Source organism: Pezoporus wallicus, unplaced genomic scaffold (assembly GCF_028554395.1).
Source record: "Pezoporus wallicus isolate ANWC-B61680 ecotype Strahan unplaced genomic scaffold, APGP_CSIRO_Pwel_v1 contig_6598, whole genome shotgun sequence".
Classification (NCBI taxonomy): Eukaryota; Metazoa; Chordata; class Aves; order Psittaciformes; family Psittacidae; genus Pezoporus; species Pezoporus wallicus.
The window spans coordinates 2,341,994-2,366,255 of NW_026637213.1; the positions used below are offsets into that span (position 1 = coordinate 2,341,994).

A 24,262-nucleotide genomic window follows, 5' to 3' on the forward strand; every position below is an offset into this window, starting at 1 on the left:
GACTTGATGAGCTTAAAGGTCTTTTCCAACCAAGTTGATTCTGATTCTTTGATCACAATCTGATCAGGGTTCTTCCACAGCCACTCAAGTGCATCACCCAGGCCATGAGCTATGCTGGGAAGCACTGGTGAGGCTGGTCTGGTTCCCACAGCCGCTCCCCTAAACTCAGCCACAATCTGTACACACACTTGGACATTTTCCAGCATTTCCATCATGTACCCAGTCTGTATTGTGCTGCTTTTGTGAGCGATGCGGATGTTACAGTCCGGTGGTATGTAGGAGGGAATGGTGGATTTTACAGCTGACTGTAATATTCACAATATGTGTAATGTGTCAGGAAAAGATTATTTTCTGCCAGAAAATACATCAATAATCCCGAATAATAAATGAGCTTGAAAGTTGGTTATTTCCTTTGCTATCACAAAAATGCTGGCTTTCATCAGGGACTTTTATTTTCTCACTTACTTTGTAACTCATAAGTGGGTTTGGTCAGCAGTACAGCTTCCTCCTGATTTTAATGAGAATAAAACAACCTGGATCGAGGCTTGCTCTATAAGCTATTGCCTCTTAAGGAGACATTTGACATGAGTTTCAAGTGCTATTTAGCTCTAGGTTTTTCAGAGCCCTGTGATATATGTCCAGGAAGACCAGTAATGTTCTCCAGATGGCATGTTCCAGAGGATGGCATCCACTCACCATAGATGTGATTTCTGCCTCAATGGGGATGGGCAGGGAGAAAGGACGACTTTGGCATCTCCCCTTCCCTGGCAGCAAGCTGTATTAAAGACACGTCCCCTCTGCTGTGCTCACTGGGGGACCGTCCCTGCACTGTTGGTACAGCCAGCCCCAAGCTGCCAAACTTTCCTCCCTTCAGCCGGGGTGGTTGGCATCCTCCGGGGCTGCTGGCTGAGATGGCCATGGCATCCTTGAAGCCAGTGGCACAGGATTGCTTCTCCCTGGCTGAGGATGTGTGCCCTGAAGGGATCCAACAGGATCAAGATGCTGTGCTCGCCTCCATGCCTGTGTGTGTACAAGCTCATGCAGCTAGCACTTGCACTTCAGCAGGGGAGGAACAGGGCACTGGGAGATGTTTGCTGTATTTCCATTAGTGTCTGGTATGCACTATCTCTTGAGGGCTTCTATCTGCAACATGGTACCCAGCTCCTTGTAGTCTTCCTTGCAGAAGTGAGGTTCAAGCCATTTAGTATTGGACATCCAGCATGAGGGTTGGGGAAGGCAGTCAGTAATAGCCAGAGAACACATCATCTTCTCTAGGAGAGCTAGTGTTTTTTCCTTCCCACATATACAAGCTGGAGAGAAGCAATCCATGCGGATGAGCGATGTGCAGCAGTTGGCATGGATGTGTTTGTCACCTGCGGCGTGCAGGCACCCTAGGCTCTCCGTGCTGGCATGCCCAGATTTGCACATCTGCCTTCCCCGGGGAGTAAATCAGCTTGGCAGGGCCAGCTTTCAGGGGGGATGCTCCTGCATGGGCACACAGGCATAGGGCTGCGCAGGGGGTGTGCTACTCCATCCTCTATCCTTGTTTGCCGGCGTGTGAAGCACGCGCACATTCCCTGCATCTAACTACAGGGCTTGTTAATCCTGTTTATAGCCAGCAGCAAGATGGGCAGGGAGCCGCTTAACAAGAGCTGACACGTGAAAAAATAAGGCTTTTGTCTCCGTTGTACATTAAACAATTCATGAGGTTTGGGGTTGAATAAGATGTTTAATGAACATTGGCCTGTTCGGGCTGCCTGCAGCTGGTCATTTCTCACCTAGGGCTGGGTGCTTTTAAAGGCAGAATAAGGAGACATGAGCTTTGAGTTATAAAATTTTAACAAACAAATGGCGTTTCCTACTTAGCTTTAAATTGAGAAATAGAGGGGAGTGCAAGAAGCTGCGTTTCCAAGTATCTCAAACAATGGCAGGTTTGTAGATATCGTGAAAGCCCAGCTAAGCTGAAGTGAGGATCCTCTGTGAATAGCTTTATTTATTCATCACTGAAACTATTTGTTCAGCGGTACAGCAGTGGAGCCAGAATCCCTGCTTGTTTTGCAGCAGGCACCTTGTTAATTGTCTGCTTAGATCTCACACAAGCATGTGGGGTGGAGTAATGAGAAGGAATGATTAGGGAACAGAGCAAACCTTGTAAGGTTGGCTAATTGGAAGCTGGAGGAAAGGGAGGCTGTAGAGAAGACTTGGGAGACTTTTGCCTGTGGTTACGGGGATGCATGGTTACCTGCACAGGTGTCATTTTTGTTTTGTGTTATGCAAGATCACTTCCCTTCACTAAAAGAAGAAAGAAAAAGAGGTAGACATGTTTACACACTTTAAATGTTCAGAAATAAAACTTTACAGGGTTGCTGTTATGTTGCTCTACTCCCGCTTGATTCACTGCATCAGTTTCTATGGCTCTAACAAGAAGCATCAAATTTAGCCTCCACAGCTCTTTCTCTCGATGGACTGTGAGGACCTGGGGTCAGTAACTGGAGTAGTAGGTGGCTGGATTCATTCCTAACTCTCCTGGATTTAGACAGTGAGCACCAGCACTGATGTAGCTCCTTTGACCCTTCAACCTTCCTGTTGTCTCTCTCTTTGGCTCTTGATAGGTGGCTTTTGGTTGAGCTCTGGCTGGAAGTCATGGCCTCCCCTGGCCCATCTCTCAACAGAGAGGCCAAAGGCCAGATGGACCTGCAGGCACTGGGTGCTCCTTGATCCCTGCATACAGACTGTCCAGATTGTAGCCCAGAGCTGAGACAATTGCAGGGAAGGGGGTTGCGCTGCCATTGCCAACGAAGTACCGCAGCTTGATGCCAAAGAAGTACCGCAGCTTAATTTGCTTTCGGGGGATGTTTCTTTGCTGCTGGCTTAGAGCACAGCTGCTGATTCCCCATACTGTAGGAAGCAATGAGGTTGTCTTTCCCTCCCTGGCGCAGGCAGATCCCCTGTTCCAGTGCTGGGGCACAAGCTGGCAGCCCAAAACAGATGGTGCTGCTTTACGCTCAGCCTGCACCATTGCCCAAGGCAGACAGCAGGCACATGCACTCCCATCAGATAATATAGGAGATGATATCTCAACATGAGGCTTTTGTCCATCCATTCAAAGTGGAGAGCAGCTCAGCCTTGGAACACCAGCCCAACCGGTCTCAGCAGCACGGTTCTGTTGAAAGGCACAACTTCCTCTGCCTCAAAAAGCCTGTTTATAATCCCAGTCCAGCTTTCACTATGGCAGCAGGCACTTTTGTTTTGGCCTGCCTATAATACCGAGGCATTTTGCTCCAGAACAAAGAGTCCTGTTTTAGCAACAGTGTCTATTAGTGCATATTAATTTGCTCAGTTGGTATAATTTATTTTAGCACATAATTTATTTTAACATTTATTGTAACGCTTTCTATATCTGCACTGGACTAATAGCAATCTCATCACCTATCAGTGGGAGGCAGCTATTTAACATGTTTAACCTTATACGCTCTAGCATTTAGTTCACTCTTTCCATTGTAGCCTTTCAGCATGAGGGTCATCTTTTTCTTCTTGTTACAGCAGCCTGATCCAAACCTGCAGCTATATTATTAGTCATGACTACCAATGCATCTAATATGGTATGGAAAATTGATATGAGCTTGAAAGTGTTGTGAAGGAAAGAAATGCAACATGATATGGGATCCTTAATGGTCACAGGGATCATAGTATTGGTTTTGTATCGCAGTTATCTTCTTCACCTCTCCAGCTCCTTATGTCCTTAAATCACACACTCCTCACATCAGAAAGAGGATCAGCAATGTCATGGCCTCAATGGAGGGAGACAGTTCAATGGTACAAAACACATTTTCTTTGGATGTCTCCTGGCACAAGTTGTTACTGTAGGTCTGTATGAACTTGCCTTTGAGATCTGACCATGTCATGCCCCTAGCTGTTGGATTTTGGAAACCAGAATTTACAGATGTAGCTTGGAAATAATCAGCTTTAGAGTTGTTTCCTCTCACCAAAGCAATGCCTGCCCTCAAACATGGGGGCGAGAAAGCAGAGCAAGGGATTACATGGGAAGATGATATGCCATGCACAAGTATACACTGACGGCCTCAGGCTGTGACATGGAATTGTTATGCTAATGCCTTGCACATTGTAACAGAGATTGTTTAGAAAAGCAGTGTCTTTTAGGACTGGGTTAAAATGTATTTGATTTTTTTCTCATAGGGCTCATCCTGTAAAGCCAGTTATAAGCCCAGCCTGATACTTAGCTGCCATGAGATTTGTAGCCCATAACCTTGTTTCCCAGAGGGGTGGGAGCTCCATGAAGTACATCCAGTTAGATGTCCTTAGCTCCCATCACTTGGGAGCCTGCACCTGAGAAACTGGAGAGGATGAGCAGAGTGTTGACCCTGGTGCTGAATCTATGCTGAGTAGCACTGAAGCTGTCCTGCCACCAGGACATTTGCTCAGTTGGAAAGAGACTTGCCACATGTGTCTGGTCCATGGGCATCTTCTGAACCAAATGGCACTAAGGAGGCTTTGCATGGTTGTAAGTGGTGGCTGAAAGCCCTTTCCATATAGGACAGTGGCATCTATAGAGGCTCCAGTGTGTATTCTGGTAACAGGACTGAAGAGGAGAAGACTGGGGTGAGCTGTTCTTCTATTTTGTTGCAGAAATCTTGGAACACCATTTAGCATTAAAACAGAACCAGAGCATCTTTCAATGCACATGAGAGAATCAGGCAGCCTATGGTTCTATGCATGCTTTGGTGTATATTTTTTCTGTCTCTCTCCTTTCACCCCACCATATGTGGAACATTGGATGTGCTGCTTCCTCCTCCTGTTTTCTGCCCCAAGGTTGTTGTGAGCTTGAGAGTGATGTCTGGTAGAGCTCTTCATTGCACATGGTACAGAGAAATATGAGGATGGCAGCCCTACAGGACCAGATGGCATCACATGCCTGGATCTGTTTCCTCAGACAAAGTAGGATACTGCAAACTGTTCACTTGGTAATATCTACTTGAAGTATTGGTGGGTGCTGTACCATTAGGAGAAGCAGGAGGGCTCCTACAAAGGCTCATATTGGAAGGGTGTAGGGAGGGCATATAGGTGATGGGAATCAATTTCTGGTTGAGTGTCACTTTTCAGAGGAATGGACAGGATGTCACAAGAAAGAAGTCATAAGGAGAGGGGGAATTTCTCCACGCCCCACTGCATGCAAATGTGTGCTTATCTCCAGGAAGGGTGGCCAAGAATAAAGGGTCTCTCTGTTTGGGAGGAGTCACACATGGACACCTCTTGAAGATGTTATGGGGTGGAAACACACAGTACAGGTACATGATAGGGTACATGATACAACATGATAGGGTTTGTAGCCCCAGCAGAAGGCCTCTGCACCAACTGTCTGCATGGTAGCCCTTTGAGGAGCAAGACAGGAGGAAAAGTGGAGATGTAAAGAAACAAGGAAAGAGCAAGGACATCTCCATGTGCAAAGTGGGCGCACCAAGGAGAGAGACTGATGAACCAGGTTGGGGAGAGAAAGGATTAATTAGACCAGGGAGGAAAGGGGATGTCAGAGGAGGAAGCCATTCCAGGGTGGCAGCCGCAGGAGCCCTCCCAACCCCATCCCTGCGGTGCCCTACATGACAATGCTGTCGCCTTCAGTCAGACAGGAGCCTCCCCCATTGCTGGCCTACCCGCTCCATGTTAACGTGTTTCTGGTAATTACCATTTTTCAGAACTATTTTGACTGTTAAAAAATGTTGGCTTTTTTAAAAAAATAAGCTGATTAAAAGAGACTCCTCATTAGCATAAGCTCCTTGCCGTTCAGCCCTCTTCCTAATTAAAAGCACTCATCTGTGGAGACCTCGATTCTCCCCTGTCCTCTGGGCTAGCGTTTTGGACATTTTCCCCTGGCAGTCTGCTTTATTTTGCCTCATCTTCCTTTTTCTAGTTTCCTCTCCAGCAGCTTCCTGGCAAGGGTAGCAGAGGATTCAGGCAGGTGGAGGCTGAGGTAGTTAGTACAAGATGAAAACCAGGATGAATTTGTTGTTCCTTAAAGCATCATCTCCTGTTTATTGCTGCTGGCTTGGGAGCATAGCAACGGCGTGTCAGGTCCTGGGTTCACAGGAGGTGCACGTCCTAGGGCAGTGATCTCCTCTGGTCTAAACAGCGTGAGGCTGGTGGTGTGTCTGGATGGCAGATCTATAATGCCAGTCTGGGGTGCTGGTGGCTATGCAGCAGGCAGTGTTTTTCTTCTCATTCAGCAGTAAGCTAAGATCCCATCAAGGGATCAGCTGCAGAGAGGGCAGCTTTTATGGAGAGCTGCAGAGGTCCTGGCCACATAGAGACTCATTGGCTCTCAACATGCATAGCCCCAGTACTTTGGAAAATTCCAGCATAAAGAACTACTTTCTGTCTCTCTTAGTGTCCCCCACTGGTCTTAATTAAAGCAGCCTCCTTCGTTCCTTCCCTCAGTGCTGCTTGCTCTAAGCAGCTGCTGTGTTTAGCCCTGAAGTGGAAGCATTTATGAGCCTGCTGAGTACCTTCACCAGAGGAGCTCTGCAAACTTGCTGCAGAACTTGAGGGCCCTGCAAATCATGCTCTACACCACCTCAGAACTGGAATTTAAGCCCTGAGACAGGAACTTTTTACAAGGGCAGGTAGTGTTAAGACGAGGGGGAATGGTTTTAAACTGAAAGAGGGGAGATTTAGATTAGATATAAGGAAGAACTTCTTTACTGTGAGGATGCTGAGGCACTGGCACAGGTTGCCCAGAGAAACTGTGGCTTGCCCCATCCCTGGCAGTACTCAAGGCCAGGTTGACGGGGCTTGGAGCAACCTGCTCTAGTGGGAGATGTCCCTGCCCGTGGGAGGGGTTTGGAACTAAATTATCTTTAAGATCCGTTCCAGCCCATGCCATTCTGTGATTCTATGAATGGCATTTAAGCTGTCCTGCATCCATCTTGCCCTGTAGCCATCTTGCTGAGTTCACATCTGAGAGATGGGTGCTCAATGGTGCTCTCAGGAAAAAGTGGAACTTGCTTGCCTGCGTGGATTCAGCTCACAAGTGGGTGTGGAAGGTGGAGATTCTCCAGAGGGTGTTGTTTATAAGTCTATTCACTGGTAATATCTTCCTGCATGTGAAATGATGGCAGACCTTGGACCACTCCAGCAAGCGTTTGTTTTCCTAAGGAACATTTTGATGGTTCACCTGTGAAACACAGCAGATGACTGCTGTCAGCAGAAACCTGGTTTCTTCATTTAAGGAGCTCCATCCTTGTTGGTGCCACTAATAAGGAAGGGGTTAAAGGCTTTGCTCACAGGGATGCTGGGACAGAAGTTTTTGCCTAAGCAAATTCAGGGATAGCTGGCAGGGACCTGTAAACCATCACGGAAACACTAGGAGACAGCAGATCTTTTCCCCATCCCTGCTTCCATCTCTTTTCCTCTATGCCAAGGCTGCAAAAAAGGTAATTCCAGTTCATGTGGGAGGAGTCTCCAGGTAGCTGGGTCATTTGGCTTCATAGCATCTTTTTTCTCCTGGAGCAAAGCGTAAGGATTGGAGCTGGGACCATGGCTTAATATCCCTGCTCCCCATGCTTGTTCAGTGTCTTGCAATTAGCCCTGCAGGAGCTGACACAGCTATGGAGAAGTGAGACTGGTGTCTAATTTGCGTCATGCCTCAGCAGCCATAGTCTGACTGCAGGCTCTTTCTTCCTGGGGTTCCTCTAAGAGCCAGATAAGAACAGCTGATTTTCGGATCTGGAAGGGATTTGGGATAGGTGGCAGGTTGGATACACTGGGGCTAATGGTCATCTCTTTCACATCAGCTCTCCACTGGTGGAAGTCCATTGATTGTAATGAAGTGATGCCTGATTTACCATGACAGTCAGAAAAGCATCACGCTTTGTTTATTTCCTTTAGTACTTTAAAAGGAAACCCATCTGAACTGAAGGGGACAATCCCACAGTCACCTGAGAGACTTAGTCCAGTGAAAAGAGCTGCCCTTTCGCACAGGCTGTGTACTTCAAAACTCACACTTTGGTCCACCATCCTCCTTCCCTTCACCTTTCTTATGGTGCTTGTAAATCCCCATCTACTCTGGTCCTGTGTGTGTCACACTGGGGCTTCGATTGTATGTACTGGGGGGTTTGGTTTTAGATCTTGCTTATACCACGGCCCTTCAGAAGTAACTTGACAGAAGCTGGTGGCACTGCAGCAATCAGGCCCCAGGTATGTGTTCAGCCAGACCGTGGCTAAAAAGTCACATTTAAAAGGTCAAGAACAATGTTCTCAGCTCTTGCTTTCCACCCCCCCCGTGGATCTGCTCCGCTTGCATGACTGTCTTTTCAAAGCTGTCAGCCAGGCTAAGGTCTCACCTGAAAGTCTGAAGTAACCTGAAGTGAACAGCCTGAATAGCCTTCAAAGGTCAAGGCATTGCCTCAGTTCTAGTGAAGGGCCAAAGTCACTCATGATTTCACTCAGTTCAGTAGCGTTACATCAGAGTGAATTCCGCTTAAGGTTATGGCTACACCTCCTCAATCAGTAACCAGCATCACCTTGGCCATGAAGTGTGTGCTACTGTCCTGCCTTCATAGGCAGGAAAACTGAGGCAGGGAGCCCAGAGCAGGAGCAGGGTTTTCTTTGAGCTACCCAGGCTGTCAAAGACCAGCTCTGGTACGTTTTCTTGCACCAGCAGATCTCCCAGGTCCTACATAAGAAGTGTGACAGTCATCATCCCCATTGTACAGTCATAAAAATTGAGCCATGTTGAACTCGACTGGGTAGGAGCTGCTGGGGCAGCACAGTTTGTCCTCCAGAGCTGCCCTGATGCCACCAGGAGTCAGACCCAGAAGGCGTTAAGCTAAGGCTTTAGTTCTGAAGTCTTTAAGGGAGGACAGGGCAGCTATCCATCCCTTTTCACCAGGCAATTCAACCCTTTTAACTGTGCTTACAGATAAGAGAATATGAAACAGAAGGGAGGGAAAGCTTCCATGGAGGGGTGGTGGTCTTGCTCTTCCTCAGTCCCAGCAGCTCTCTGCACATGGCAACTCAAGCATCCTTCTCAAAAGTGAGGATAATGCACATGTATTCATTCTCCCCTACCCATGGAGCAGGAGTGGCTGCTGCTTATTAAGGGAATGCATTCTTGTCATGAGCAGGCATGTAAAGCACTCTGTTCCCATCAGCCATGGCAGAATCAGTAGCATCTTCATGGTGGGCCTTGCTGGTATAACCCCAGAATGAAGAGGTGAAGGTTACTTGGGAGCAAAGTCCTTCCCTCTGCCGCAGGGTTCCTGCTGCTGGAAATCCAGCTGAATTTTGACCTGGAGGCAGCAGAGGCTTTTCTGGGCAATCAGTCAGGGCATCGCTCTTGAGTTTTGCCACAGGGTCTGTCTGAGTTTGTTTCACTGTGAAACCCCGTTGCTTTGACCTTACAGAGACTGGGTAGGAGGGCTGGTCTTAAAGGCTTGGGTTCTTGGTGAGCTTGAAGAAGTCTGAAAGAGGGCATAACAGTGGCAAGATGCTCTGGAGGGAAAATGAGAGAATAGAGGGGCAGTGAAGTTGCAGAGGTCTCTACACAACAGGAGTTTTAAATTCAGGCCCACAGGGTCTTAGTTGTTTCAGTTCTTATGAGAACTTTCCAGGTACTGCTGCTCTTTCTTAACAGCAACAACATTTCCTCCTGACCCTGGGCACTTAAATGCTATAATATTAACTCTACAACAGCCAAGTATTTGTGGATAGATAACTCATCTAGAGAAGGAGATTTATGGTTTGCTATCTAGAGTCAGCAGTCCCCTTGGGCATCTGTGTATAACTCTTAGGGAGCTGTGATGGATGGAAAAGTAGGTTGCTGTCTGCAGTGAGGCACTCTGTATGTGAGAAAATTCTGAAGTTCCCAAACTGAAATGGTTGAAAACAACGGGTGCTACAGGATAAGTGGGTGGGTAGGTAGATGTTCTTAATCCCATAGTCTTAGGCAGACTGTCCATTTCCTATTCCCTCATGTACTAAATTCCTACATAGCAGGAGTAAGGAAATGAGATGTGCAGAACAGTGGTGAAATTCTAAACAAGTTCCAAAGATGGATGTTGATCTGGAGCTGAACCATTTGAGTCTATCAAAAGAAGACTCTTCTCTCTTGTCTGAGACTTGATGAAATGCTCCCATTTCTGCTGCTTCATGCTAGGCTTTTGGTTTCTCTTCCCCTGCATTGAACAAGGCTGGCTGCTTTCCCTGCTGCCAGGGACTTCCTCCATCTCTTATATGGCTTACTATTCATCCTTTCTGCTCTCACTCAGATATTTCTACAGAGATGGGACTCTTCTGAGGGACAGAAAGTGTTAAGCAGTGAAAAGAGAAGTAATCTGGCTAAAAGGAGGGAGAGGGGCTCTGATCCTCTACCCAAAGTGTACTGCAGTTCCTAGGACTGGCTCCCAGCATCAGCTTTGTAAGGAGTCTGCCCTCTTCTTTAGGGATTTGGGTATTTTCCTTACTTTAGGTAGGTGAAAAAAAAACCCACAGAGGTAAACCAAAACAAAAAGCCTGACATCAGATCTAATTAATAATAATAGAAAAGCCAATTTCACAGCCCATTACCCCTCGTAGCCAGGTGGGGGGTAGGAAGGTGAGGAGGAGGAGGGACGTGAAGAAACATGGGCGGGTGTGTTTGCGGACCTTGTGAAAGAGCCGGGGCAACAGTGACTCACAGAGTTTCCCTGCAGGCGTATAGCTTTAGGCTCCATTAACCCAGAACCCAACAGAAGGTACCACAGCCAAGGGGAGAATCTTTACCAATGCCGACAGCATCATTTTGCTTCATTAGCAGGGCTCCTGCGTCCCTCCTCCTCCCTTCGCTACCGCCACGACCCTCTCCCCTCCATGCCCCCTCCTTTCCCTCTCTTTCCGTTTCGTTTAACTGAAGGCAATTCATCTCGTTTTAATTAATTTTTACTTGCAGCGTTATCACCCCGAGTATAAAGGCAAAAAGTTGTTTTTTTTAATTACAAAGCTAACGGCATTAATTACCAGTACAGTAAATGCATCAACGCACGGGAGCCAAGTGCCATTCGGAGGTACTGAGGCAGCGAGCGGCCGTGACAGCTGCAAAAGGGTTTGTTGGGTGTTTTTTCTCCCCCCTTTCCTGTTTAACAGCCTCACGACAGAAAGGCTTTACTTCAGGGAGAAAACAGCTTGAGATTTTCTGAGCCACAAGCCAGCTCCAGCCACCCACTGGGATACGGCATCTGGAAGGGGATGCAACAGAGTTTAAAGGGTAGGGCTGGAAGGGACAGGAAAAGACCATTTAGTCCATTCCTTGCTCCAAGGCATATGCCATTAGACCTGTTTCAATCTTGATGGATGTTTGTTAATCCACTTTGAAAGACTTAGAGAAATACTCATTTTTGCTAATGAATGTTCCCCCCTCCCAATACATACAAAGTCCAACCGGTTGACTAGTTCAGCCTAATTTCGCCCTTGTTTCCTAAATGGATCCTTGTGGCATGGAATATTTGCAGAGCTTTGGTGAGCTAAGGAAGTGGAGGTGACCAGGGGGAGGTAACCTCTGTCCAGCCATGGAGCACAAACCCACCTCCAGGAGGTGAAGGTGACTCTTTGCTTCAGCTCTGAAAGCCCTGGACCCTGAGGACAGACCAAGAAGCATAAACTCAAGTATTCTGTGTTAAAAAGAAGCGGGTGATTCTACAAGAGCTGCATTTTCTTCTCAGATTCATGGTGGTTTAGAAGAGACATATCAGTGCTGTGACACTGGGCTTGGGCAAATGTTGTAAGGACGAGAGGTGGGCTGCCTCGGAATCCTTGCAGAGGTGTATGGGAGGAGGTGTACAGATGTCAGTGGTATGGTTTAGTGGTATTCTTGGTAGTGCTGGGGTAATGGTTGCACTTGATGATCTTAAAGGTCTTTTTCAACCTAGTTAATTATATGACTCTATGTAAGGTTCTGTGCCCTGAGGAGGAGGCTGTACTGGTTGATGAAGTGCTTGTTTTACCTTACTTCTTTTGTCTGAGAGCTTTTCTGCTGCAGGTGGGCCTCAACTGCAAACTCAGGTTCCAATCTAGCTGATAAACTGGTTCAGCCTATTACTGACTCAGATGAAGTGGTGTAAAAACCTGTTGTATCTGAAGTGAAATTAAGAAATGGGTGAGGAAATCAGGGTCTTATTCAGTGTTCCCGAACACTCAGAAACTGAGACTCTCTGGCTAATGAAAGGAACTATAATGTCAAGTATGGGAGGAGAATGTGGGAGAAGTCCCCGCTAAGTAGGAACCACATCATTGCAGGGATCTTTTTCCATTTAAAAGCATGTTCGTTTCTCAAAAATAAGAGTTAAAAAATGTTCCTGGGGTTTCTGTGCATCCTGCACCCTTTGCAGACAGGGAAAGGCAATCAAGAGAAGAAGTAGCTGTGCCTCTGACAAATGTGTACAGACATAAGGATTCTGGCTCAGAAAACAGGTCCAAGGGAACCTGCTTTCTCAGAGAACTGGGTTTGGAGAGTGAGGTGTGAACAGCATTGACAGTAGTAAGAGAAGGCCTCTTGGCATCTTCAGCTATTAGGAGGCATCTGGCCTGTTACGTTTCTGAGTGGTCCAAGAAGATGCAGAATCACTTGAGAGGAAGGGAAGGGAAAGTTTGGATGACCCCATGTTGCACTGGTACTTGCAATAGTGGAGGGAGCTTTGCCCTCACCAAGCAATGAGTGACCTTTGGAGGAAAGGAAGGGTGGTACAGGAGAGGCACCTCTGCAGTCTAATGGGGCCAGGAGAGATGATGCAGTGTGTGAAAAGGGTTGCTTCTGTTACTCTGTTAGTTCCATTACGTCAGGGATAAAACAGCAAGGGCCCCAAACTGAAGTTCTCAGGTGGGCTTCCTGAACTTTGGCCTGTTTCTGGTTAATGTTTTATTTGTTCCTGCCACAGTAAACCTCCTCTGCTAGGCTGTAAAAGAAGTCTCCTTCTAACCCTGTCTGGAAGGGTGGGAAGATGTGTCTTTGTATGGCCTTCCCATTCAGTAACTTACAGTCAGAGCCTCTCTGTAACAGGACAGTTCTAAGGAGTAAAAGTGACCCCAATAAAGCAATGTTTATCATTTTCTTAGTCCAACCAGAAATTCTGTCACACAGAACATAAAAAAGGGACTTAAAAAAAACAAATACGAAACACCACAAAAACCTTAGAAAGAGCCCAAAGGCAAAAAGTTATGAAATTAAAACCCAAAGAACCAGCAGGGAAAGCACTTTAAAAAATATCCCTTATTAGAGTCACAGGAGGTAGCACCATACCACTAAATGAAAATCAAAATAAAATCCTGGAAGCAAAAAGGTAAGAGAAACTGGTTCACTTAAATCCCAAGTTATGTGGGTTTATTCAAGTCAGAGAAGAATCCTTTAAAAATTGGGTATTCCATCCAAGTGATGCTAATAGGATGGAACATAAAATGCGGCACAGAGATGTAAAATAGAGATTAAGAAAAAAAATTGAAGAACAAACAGCCAAAGGTAACACAACCAATAATAATAAATTCTTTACATACTAAGAGTAGGCAGCCCCAGGGAGAGTCAGTTAAGGAGGTAATCAGGATGAATAGAGATTGCAGAAAAGCCCTGGTCATTAGTAGAGAGGAGAAGAGAACCCTGAATGCCCCAGCATGCATTTTGAAGAGAAAAGAAGATGACACTGTCCTTGGGTAATGTGTGAGTAACGGCAAAACCATGTGCAAAATGGAGCTGTAACAGATCTCCAGGTTATTGGAAAGGTATTCCGTGTTGGCAGGTCTCATATTTGACTTAGGGTCCTCCATAGAAAAGTTTGTATTGCTTCAGCCTCACTGCAGTGTGTAGGGGAAGAAGCAACTTGAAAAGAGCAGGTATGAAATGAGAACCTGTAGAACCAGTAGGGAGCCTGCTACTGGATGATTTCCCTTATGAGATTCGCAGGAGGTTATACCGTATTCCCAGATTAGAATTAAAATCAAAACCTGGAAATGAAAAGGAAGCAGGAACAAGAGCAGTGAAATACCAAGTTGCATGGGTTTATTTTCATCAAAGAGAAAAAAGGAAAAGAAGAAAGATTGTGCCGGGGCATAGTTCCCTATTCTTTATCTTTGTTTCTTTTGTTAATGATCAAGTCTTCATTTGTACTGTCTTAATCACTTATGGTATTCCCCTTTAATTATCTCTGTTAGTTCTGCCCACTGTGAAACATCCGTTTTTTGTCACTCACATGAGACTTTGGGCTGATTGCCTTTATTCTTTTGTCTTTTCCCAAAACAAGAGCCATTGCTCAGTAGGCCAGGAGCCTCACACGGCTTCTGCCCAGCATCCCAAAGTGTTGCAGGTCCAGTGGAGGAGCAGAAACCAGTCAGGAACACACGTTAGAGATTAGAATCTGAGGAGCTGGTTCATATCACATCAACATATTGCTCTCAGCTTTATCCCTTACTTGTTCCTTCCTTTCTTAGAAGTATTTTCATGGGCACCTTTGCATTTCTGCCATACCTGACCTTATTTTTAGCTTACTTACTAGATTGTCCCTGCCCTCTCTCCCCTTCACTGTCCTCCCCTCCAGCCTGTGCCTGCGATCTGCATCCCAGTCACCTTCCTGCTTCTGTTCCACATCCTTCTCCCTTTTGCATTTATTTATTTATTTATCTCCCCCAGGGATGGAAATGGGGGAAAAAAAATAAATATGCAAATGAAAGGGGAAAAAAAGGAGAGAAATTTAATTAAAATGTGTGTGTTTCTTTTCCCTCTGAGTGCTTTAGGGTGGAATAGCAAATTGTTAAAAAAGAGTGTACTCAGAATAAGGTTAAAGAGCTGAAAACTGATTACATGCAATTGAAAATGAAAGCAGGGAGGGGGGTGGTGGAGATGCAGCATATTGAGATAGGTAAAAGGCTCAGGGAGACTCTTGCTGGAGATGGGGCATTTTTCACTGTGAGTTACAGCCAAGCAGGCATTGCATGCGAGGTCTGTAACGGGGTTTAAGATGCCTTGCATCAGGAGAGAGGCAGGGAGGAAAGCATTTTACTTTGAAGAGCAATCTGGAGAGGGCACCTTGGAGATGAGGGCTGAAAAAAAAAACCAAGCCAGGAAGGAGAGAGGGGTGGGGGGAGAGCCATCCACTTCATCACAGCCTGGTGCGTATCGTAGATCTGCCATACCCCTGAGAGGACAGTGCTTGAGGGTGGGGAGAAGAGGCAGAGAAATAAATAACTTAGGCTCATGCTTTATGCAGGATCTGCAATCATCAGCTCTGAGCTTGATCAAAGCCATAGGTATATGTGTCTGTGTGAATGAGAAGGGGAGAAGTGGTTGGGCTGTTGTTAGAGTTGTGCTTTAGCTTATTAAAGATGCTAGGGAGAAAGCAGATTCTGGGGAGGGGGTTGAAGTTCCCCAGCCTTAGGGGCATGTTTGGACCACAGTGGTCTGGCTATGGCTCGTTTCTGATTGACTTCAGGATGTTCACAGGGCATTCGAGTGGCTTCCTAAAATTACAGAGCTCCCTTATACTGAGCACAGGTCCTTCAAGCATTGTAAACCCCATCTTCCCCATAGACACCCTACAAGAGCATCAGGACCAGTAATAGTTTTGTGTGCAAAGGGTGAGAATGTGTCTATTATGGGCCTTTGCTTCTAAGCAGTGTTTTTCTGTGCGTCTTCTCCATTCTGCTCTCGTTCTAACATGGGAATCATTTCTTGGCAGCCTGTTTTTGTAATTAAACATAGCCTTTGAAAGTCCACATCCCCACTTGTGCCCTTCCTCGGTTCCAGCCTGCCAAAGCCTCTTCATTACTCAGAGCCCATGGGACACCTCATGAATTTAATGTTTAAACTGGTGATGCTGTATGAGCTGCAGGCTGGTCACTGAGAGGCATGTTTCTAGCAGCTCTTTCTCAGGGCCACTGCTGCCTGCTAGAGGAGCTGAGGAACTTCCTCTCCAGGCTGAAGCAAACCCCAAACCTTCCTTTTCTCACTTTGGCTGCTAGCATGCATATTGCATTGTCCACATTTTGGTGCTGTTTGCTGCTCTTCTGGGCCTTGGCTGGAAGAGGGGAGGAGGCAGCTATTGAGGTTTGCACCTCTTTGAATAGTGTCTGGAAAAGCTTCCATCCGAAATAGCAATCCCACGCAGGCTCCTGATCCTGACTCATCCATACACTGCCTGAATCCTCAAGGTTCTCTCCTGGAAGAGACTTAGTGGCAAAGAGAGGATGACTCCTTCCTACTCTGACATGGCAAGGATTAATGCTGCAGCTTTTATAACCTGCCGAGGATAGCTCTCTCCTTCTGCCCACAGATATTAGGGGTCCAATTTTCCTTTTTATTCCCTATGCCTTTTAGAGTGAAAGAGAGAAAAGAAGTCTCCTTGCTGTGATGCAGAGTGATTGCTGCCATTTGACATTCACATTTATCTGCTTGGTCTTTTCATTATCTCCCTCCCATTTGTTTTTTCTCACTCTCAAGTGTCTGCTGATCCTCTCCCTTCCTCTGAGACTGGCTGTTGTTAAAACTGCTCTGCTTACCTGCTCTGTATATCTTGACTTATCAGCTTGGTTCATGTCTCCATTCATTGATTTTTCATAGCTGGCTGCTAAATGAGTAGTGTTTGCACCTCTTCCATGAGCATCTTCTGCTTTGCTACTGCAAATTCCTCTGTACTCCAACTAAAACAGTGTAGCTCTCATTACGAAGACCAAAGCCAGCAGGCTTCCGATTTGTCTTACTTCTGCCTGTGTGCAGATTGTTTTATTTCAGTCCAGAGGTCACACCACTGGTGACTCTTACTAGAGATGTTTCCCTAACTTTGAGCCCAATTTATCAGTCAGGATACATGGCTCATTTTTCCCAGGTGCCCCAGACCAGGAATAGCCTCTGGCTGTTACATAGCTTTTCAACAAGCTGTGTCAAGAAGCAGCAAAATCCTGCCTCCAGGAACATGTTCCCTTTCTTAGCTTTGTTCTGTATTGTTACAGTCTCGGTTAGTGTCTCAATTACACGTAGATAGGCACAAGCTGCAAATTCAGATCAGAAATTTGTGGATGTTTGTATCCCAAGGGTTTGTCTGCCTTGATTTTGTGTACCACAACAACTATATAAATGTGTGAGGGATAAGCGATAAATACCTATGTAGGAGTATTACTGTGCCCACATTTGACAGTTATTCCACACCATTCAAAGCTGCTTTAGTAGTGTCAAATCTAAAAGCAGGCTGCCTCCAAAGTTAGTGTACAAACCTAAGTGCTACGCACACCCACAGCCAAAGTCCAAATTATGGGGTTTTATCCCATTTGTATCCACAGAGGTATCAATCCCATATTTCCCTTCCATGAAATCAGTGCTGTTTCTGTTGACTTCGACAGAAGTCTTAAGCTTTAACTGAGCCTGCTGTTCGGGGGAAGAAAGGGAATAATAAAACCAGAAGACGCAAAACATAGCTTGTGATCTGTACAGAACTTCTCTAAGATTGCACTGTGGTTTGGAACAAGGTATAAGGACATTGTAGGTAAAATGAGAAATGGCCAGAATCGATGCTGGAAATTCAGGCCTCCCTGTTGGCTGCTGTGTGTTTGCCACAGTTGGGTTTGGAAGATGGGGCTGTTTGGCTTTTTGCAGTAGGAAAATGGTTTCATTGCCTTCTACAATTGAAGCACTCTTTATTTCATAAGTGAGAGTGAGTTGGCTCAGAGGAGATGTCCTGTGCTTATAATTGTGGAAACCTTGTGGCTCTGGAGGTCTTTCGAAATAGGTTGCTCTGCCGTGAGAGTCACTGCATCTGCTCCCAGTCCAGATAGAAGTGTTTGGGAAAACAGACTTGCTTGGAAGTATATAGGAGGTCCAGCACCTAATACTCAGTCATGGATTCAGAAAAGCACTGACATGTGAAGTGAAAAATGAATCAAACCTTTAAAATATCAGGACTGGTCTGTGGAATAGGCGATCCAAGGTTTGTCCAGATTTAGATTTTGTTGTGCTCTGCCCTTGTTGGTTTGCGATGCAAGGCAATAGTAAGTCTCTGTGCCCAAGGTGTGCAGCACACTATGACTGTTTGCTCCCTTGGGTTTTGAAGGACAGCTCATCCAACCAGTATTCTCTGAAAGGTTCTGGACCAGGCAGTCCCTGGATGAAGTCTCCTGGGTGGAGAAGTAGGGTTGGAAACCACACCAGAGGGCAGCAAAAACCTTGCGTGTTTGGGTGTCTGGGTGCCATAAGGGTGGGAAAGGCTGCCCGGAGGGAGTGGGGAGATGGGAGTGGGAGCCAGTGAGCCTGCAGGGCTGCTGGTCCCATCCCTGGTCCTCAGCTCTGCTTTCTCAGCTGTGAAAGCCTGGCAGCGTGCATATGTCGCTCTTAATCTTCCTTTTGCATCCCTGTTTTTGCAGTTGTCAGAGCGCCGTATTATGCAAATTGGAATTAAGCAATTAAGGCGATAATGTATCCCTTGAAGAGTTTGACAAGGCAGAAGGAACACAGACTACTTTTCAGACAAGCTTTTGGTTGCATGTTTACCTAAAAACAAAAGCAAGAAGGAGATGGACAGCCACACAAGCACACACACACTGGCTTTGTGACCAAGCCACCCTTCCCTCCCCAAGCATCCCTCCTTACTTGTCCCATAACACCATTGAGGGCAGGGGGCAGAGGGGCTTCTCACTTGCCTCCCTTAGCACAGGGGATTCAGAGGAAGGGGTTGCCACATGTGATGAATTTGCATCTTAAATAGATGTCTAAAGGAGTATCTCAGCACCTTATTATGCTTAGGAAAAAGGGCTTTTGTGACTGAACCTGTGATTGCACTTTCACAGCTCTGCAAGGATGGTGTGTGGGGATGGGGAATGGTGAAGTTGCAGTCAGTTGTTGTCTGTAGGGATTTTTTTTGACTTATTAACTATGCCAACATCTTGTGTGAGTTCTTCCCATCTTGTCTACAGTTAAAGATCCTCTCCTTCTGTAAGAGGATTTTCCAGTCTTCCTTCAGTTAGACTTGCAGTGGCTTTGTGAAACAGCAGAGGGTTATTCTGTTGAACTATTTTGCCATGGCAGTGATTTTTACATTGCATTCAAAGATGGGCTAAACTGAGGCTGCAGACCTTGATTGTCTTGGTGCTGGAAAGCTGGACTGACCTATGGAGATTCATGAAGGTGGTGCTTCTGCACTTCTCCTCTGTTTAGTAGATGAGGTAGTGCTCAAGGCCAGGCTGGATGGGGCTTTGAGCAGCCTGGTCTAGTGGAAGGTTCCCCTGCACATGTCAGGGGGTTGGAACTGGATGAGCTTTAAGGTTCTTTCCAACCAAACCCACTCTATGATTCTATGAAAATTTACTTCAAACCAGTAATTATGCTAAGGATCAGACCCTGGGGCACAAATGTAGGCTTCTGAAAATGGCATAATTGGTAATAAGCTTCACCCTGTGTTTCTTCAATAGTTGTGCTTCCTTTCCTTGGGATATGGTTGGTCACCCCTGCTTTGAACTTGCTTAGCTCTTGACACAAGCTTAGCAATTTCTGTGTTTCCTGCAGGCCCCAAGAGGGGAAAGAGCAGAGGGTGGGCCTGATTCACTGCTGCTCCATTACACCCCGAGTCACACCGGCATAAAACCGTGAATCAGAAGCAGTGACTCAGGCTCACTTGTTCCAAACAGTCAGCAGAAGTGGCAAACCAAGTCCCAAGTGGCACTAATGACTGAAAGGGAGTTAAGGTGTGGCTTAATAGGGGTATATTCCCCATCTCAGGGGAGCACACAGGGAGGCATTACAGGATAGAGGTAATTGGGTGATCTGGCAGTGTAACACAGCAGTCTCACACACCGATGTATGTGGGTGAACGGGAGGATTTGCTTCAGCTCAAACCTTTTCCCAAGTTGCATGAGCTAAAATGAAGTCAGGACCCCTCAGAGCAGATCGCTGGAAGCTGAGGGGATGTTGTGGGGATGGATAACCCCTTTACCCTAAGCATGCTTCACTGCCCATTTTCACAAGAAGGATTAGGAAGGCCCTTGTTCCAAGCCAGTAGGGCTGATCTTAAGCCAAGTTGCTAGGTAGGGCTGTAATGAGATAATTCTCCTGGTCTGAGACCACTCTTTGCTTATGTAAAGTAGCATTCATGTGGAAGCAGAGTTGTCCCCATTGGCACCCATGTCCAAAGCTGCTCTTTATGTCTCCATCTTGCCTGGTCACTTCCCAGCTAAGTCAGCTGAGCTTATTCTTAGTGGCAGTTGTTTGGCCTGAATAAGTGCTCAAGGAAGCATTGGCTCAATCGATCCTGATAACTCTTTCTAGCCTTTGTTTAAATAAGGCCACAAGTTCCCACCAGCTCTCCATCATTTATCTGCTGTGGAGTTCAGCAGCCAAGCTGTGTTTGTGGACGCAAGAAAACAAACAAAAAGGAAGCAGAATCCCAGAACAACTAAAGGTAAATGCCCATTTCTTCTTTCATTCAGGACAGCTAGAGGAAATATTCTGTGGCTACAATCTCACCTTGGTCCCCTTCACCCCTTCCCTTAGCTTGCCTGTAACTGCTCCCTGTGGCCACAGTTAGTGGCTATTCTACATTGACTTGCTGCTTAACCAGCTTACCAAGCCCTGGTTTTGAATGTCATTGCTCTTCTCATCCCAATCACTGAGGGTTGCACCACATTCCCCTCCCTCCCTCCTCAGAAGAGCTCCGGTGCTTTAATTAGGTGGTCTGTGACCTGAATGGCAGCTGCCAAAGAGACAGAGCTTTTAGTTTCAAACTCGGCAAGAAAATGGCTTTGCCTCCCATCAGAGCAGCTGGTGTACTTCAGAGCCTAAAGTCATTATGAGCAATTTCTATTAGGAGTCGAGTACCTTTTGTGTTCCTTGGGAGCAAAGGGTTCTCTTGCAGTCTGCTCAGCACCACTGAGGATTGTGCCTTCTGTGTGTTTTGAACTAGCATCGACAGAGATTAGACAAGCATGCTGGGAAGAACATTACTCCAGTTATAGTCCCCGAAGGCTTTGTTGTTGTTACTCTTGTTTTTGCTGGTTTCCCCCTCCCTTATTAATATAGTTATCTAACAAAAGTTGCATTTTGTACTCTCCTGAAAAGCATTATCCAAATTCTGTATGCCTGGCAGACCTCTTCGAATGCTGTGCTTCCCACTGTGGACAGTAAGCGTTCAAATGGTAAACACCATGAAGGACATGAGTTTCTTACTGGGGGGTGGCAGGCTGTGTAATTGCAAGACATGAGGTGTCCTTGCAGAAAGAAGCTATGCTAAAGTGCCCTCATGATGAGATTGGCTGAAGTCCTAGTAGCAAAGCAGGTCTCCAAGAGGAGGGAGACAGGTCTTTTTCCACAACTGAAGACAAGCCAGTGGATATGATGGGATGTGACATGGGAACACAGTGAATGGGTGGGACTTTTTCTGTCTCAGAGGACAGGGAAACTCAACCCAGTCCTTCTGCAACTTCCACATCCACTCACTCACAAAGGTGAATTTGGGCATAGCGTGCACTCCTGGTGTACACCAGAAATTAGTGCAACAAACAGCTTTGGGAATGCTCCCAAGTACTACTGTTGTCCAAGGACAAGCCCAGTGTACTCTCTGGCTTTTGAAGAGCAGAGGAGGATTAGGATGTTGTGCTGCATCCCAGGAGGAGAGATTTCTTCTGTTTCATCCCATGCCCCAAGTCCTACAGCTGAACCTGCAGCTTACGGCTGCCACAGCCTGCAAAGTGACAGGAGATCAAACAGCTAAAGGGAGGAGGGGAACAAAGTCTACCCAATTTATCCTCTGCCTTTTTAGTATCCCATGGGCAGTGCTTCCAGATTGCTCACAGGGGCTTGAGGTTTGCCAGAAAGATAAGGTGCATATACACAGGTATTTCCTGGTTTACAAAGTCCAGTGTACTGTAAAGGGCTGTAGTGGCAGGGTAGTCAGTTGAGCTGCAAGAGGCATCTGCAGTAAAGAGCACTGTACTAAAAACATGAGACAAGCACCGTAAGATGACGAGGGTCCTTCATGCTACCCTTGTATTAAACCTCAGCCCAAAGCAAGTTGAGAGCAAACCTTGACATACAACTTCAGAAAATTGTGTTGTACCACAGTTGCCCAAAACCATATAGAATTTGACCTCACTGCAAGCAGTGTTTACACTGCTATCTATCTGGAGTGTGCCCACCAAAATCCCTTAAACAGGCAATATGATCTCTCTGTGACTAAATGTATGTAAATCTCATTGAGCTTGAAAGTAGCTGGCAGTGGGTGAATACTCAAAGACAGTATCAGGCATGCTTCCCCTTTTCTTCTAGGCTTCCCCTTGGCATCAGCTTTGGTCACTGTGGGAGGCAAGACACAAGACTGCACAAGACTATTTGTTTAACCTGTACAACAGCTTTTCTGTTCTCTGCTATGTCAGGCTTTGTCTTCATGCCTTGCTGGGAAGCAAATGGATCTTTGATCCCTGTTCACATAAACAGGGATGTTATCAATGCTTCCCCTCTTCCGAGGATAAAGTAACTTCCAATCACATTTAAAACCATTGAAGCTTGAAATCCACAACCTGAGTTTTGGCTCTCTTATCAGCTGGGCCATGCCTGACACCTTTCAATACTCCAGTGTCCCATCCCATGCACAACAGTGTGTTCACATCAAGGCAGTAAAATACAGATGAGGAAGGCATAGCTTTCTCATAACTTTTTGGTAGCCTTTTTCACTTGGCCACAGTAAATGATGATACTGACTGGAAGACTTAAGATTTTGGTTCCTCATCTTTGATTTTTGCATAGTCTCTGATTGCAGTTTCATCTAATCAGGTAATAACAGGAAATCTCCTCCCCAACTCATTTGCCACCTTGTAGAAAGTATTTACATCACCCTCTGATCCATTTTATCACCATGCCTGAAAAATTTTAGGCCCTTGTTCTTCCCATGTCCCTGGAATAGCATGGGTCATGCTATTACTCCTGTTCCACATGGAAGCAGCCAGAGGACAGGAATCCAAGTGACCTGTCTAAACTCATCTACAAACTCAGTAGCAGAGCCAAACCCTGCTCATGCAGCCCAAAAGCCTGTATTCGAGTTCCTCTCCTGAACAAAATCCATGGGCCCTACAGCCTTCCTGAGCATCCACTGAAGTATGCCTGTTTTCAACAGTTCCTCTAGCACAAAGCATTTGAACCCATGTGTCAAGAAAGTAGAGTGGCCCCATTTGTTTCCATTAAAATGCAGGCACACACTGTTTATCTCCCTCTGGGAACAAGCCAAGATGAGTTTTAGTGTCAGGGAAAATAGTAATAGTAGCAATAATAATAATAATAACAACAACAACAACAAGAAAACTCTTTAAGTGTCAACTCCACATTTTCTGGGGCCTGGTTAAGTTCTCTGGAGTGTAACACTCCATCACTTTTCTCAGCAGGGTATAATTACTCATAACTTGAAGGTTTTATCTCTGGGCTTCCTGTAGTAAAAAGGAGAAAGGAGGTAAATCTTGCATTCCACGGGTGTATAGATGTTTAATTAAGTATCACATTTAATTGTTCCAGACTCCTGCTTGACAGTCACTGAGTTTTGAAATTTTGTTTTCCCCTTTTTTGTTTTGTAAATCAGAATTGAACAGATAAAAGCTGTTTGACACGTAAATGGTGTCCATCCCACGTCTCTCTCTACATCTTGGAGTGACCTGTGATCCAGGACCAGTACCCAGGTCCTGCTGCCATGTATTTGCATGCCTCTGGTCCACTCTGTGTTTCCATTCCAATCTTGGAGAGGTATGACAATTCCCTCCCTTCATTATGCTTTTGGTGGCCCTTTCTGTTATCTTAAGTCTAACCTGACTTGTCTGCTCTGTGGCATTCATAGTCAGGTCTCATTCTCTTTCCCTTTTCCTTTAGGATTGGGTAAAGAAGGGCAATCTGCACCTTGGAATAATAAATGTTCAGGGCCTTTCTTACACCTCTTTTCATCCAAAGATCTCAGATCTCTTGCACCTCACAAGAATTAATAATCTAAAGCTTGTTCTCGCTCTCTGAGGCTGACCAGTTTTATCATTGTTGTAGTGAAATTAGCAGTCTCTTTGAAGTCTACTTAGTCTGTTTTAGGACCGGGATATCGTGCATAAAGATCTAAGCAACACAGACCCAGAACTAGAAAACCAGAGTGATTGCTCAGAGCCCAGTGGCCTCCACAGAGAATCTGCTCATCCATTGATTGCATCCCAGTCATTCCCACTTGTGCTGGTAGAATCACATTTCCTTGCGCTATAGGAGAGACAGAGGTGTGTATAATAGTGGCCAATGTTG

The 24,262-nt window shown here is 46.0% G+C and overlaps 1 protein-coding gene across 3 annotated transcripts in view; it reads left to right on the forward strand.

Moving 5' to 3' along the window:
• LSAMP (limbic system associated membrane protein) overlaps positions 1–24,262 on the forward strand; it is a 423,655-nt gene that overhangs the window by 203,984 nt on the left and 195,409 nt on the right. The gene's annotated exons all lie outside the window — the stretch shown is intronic.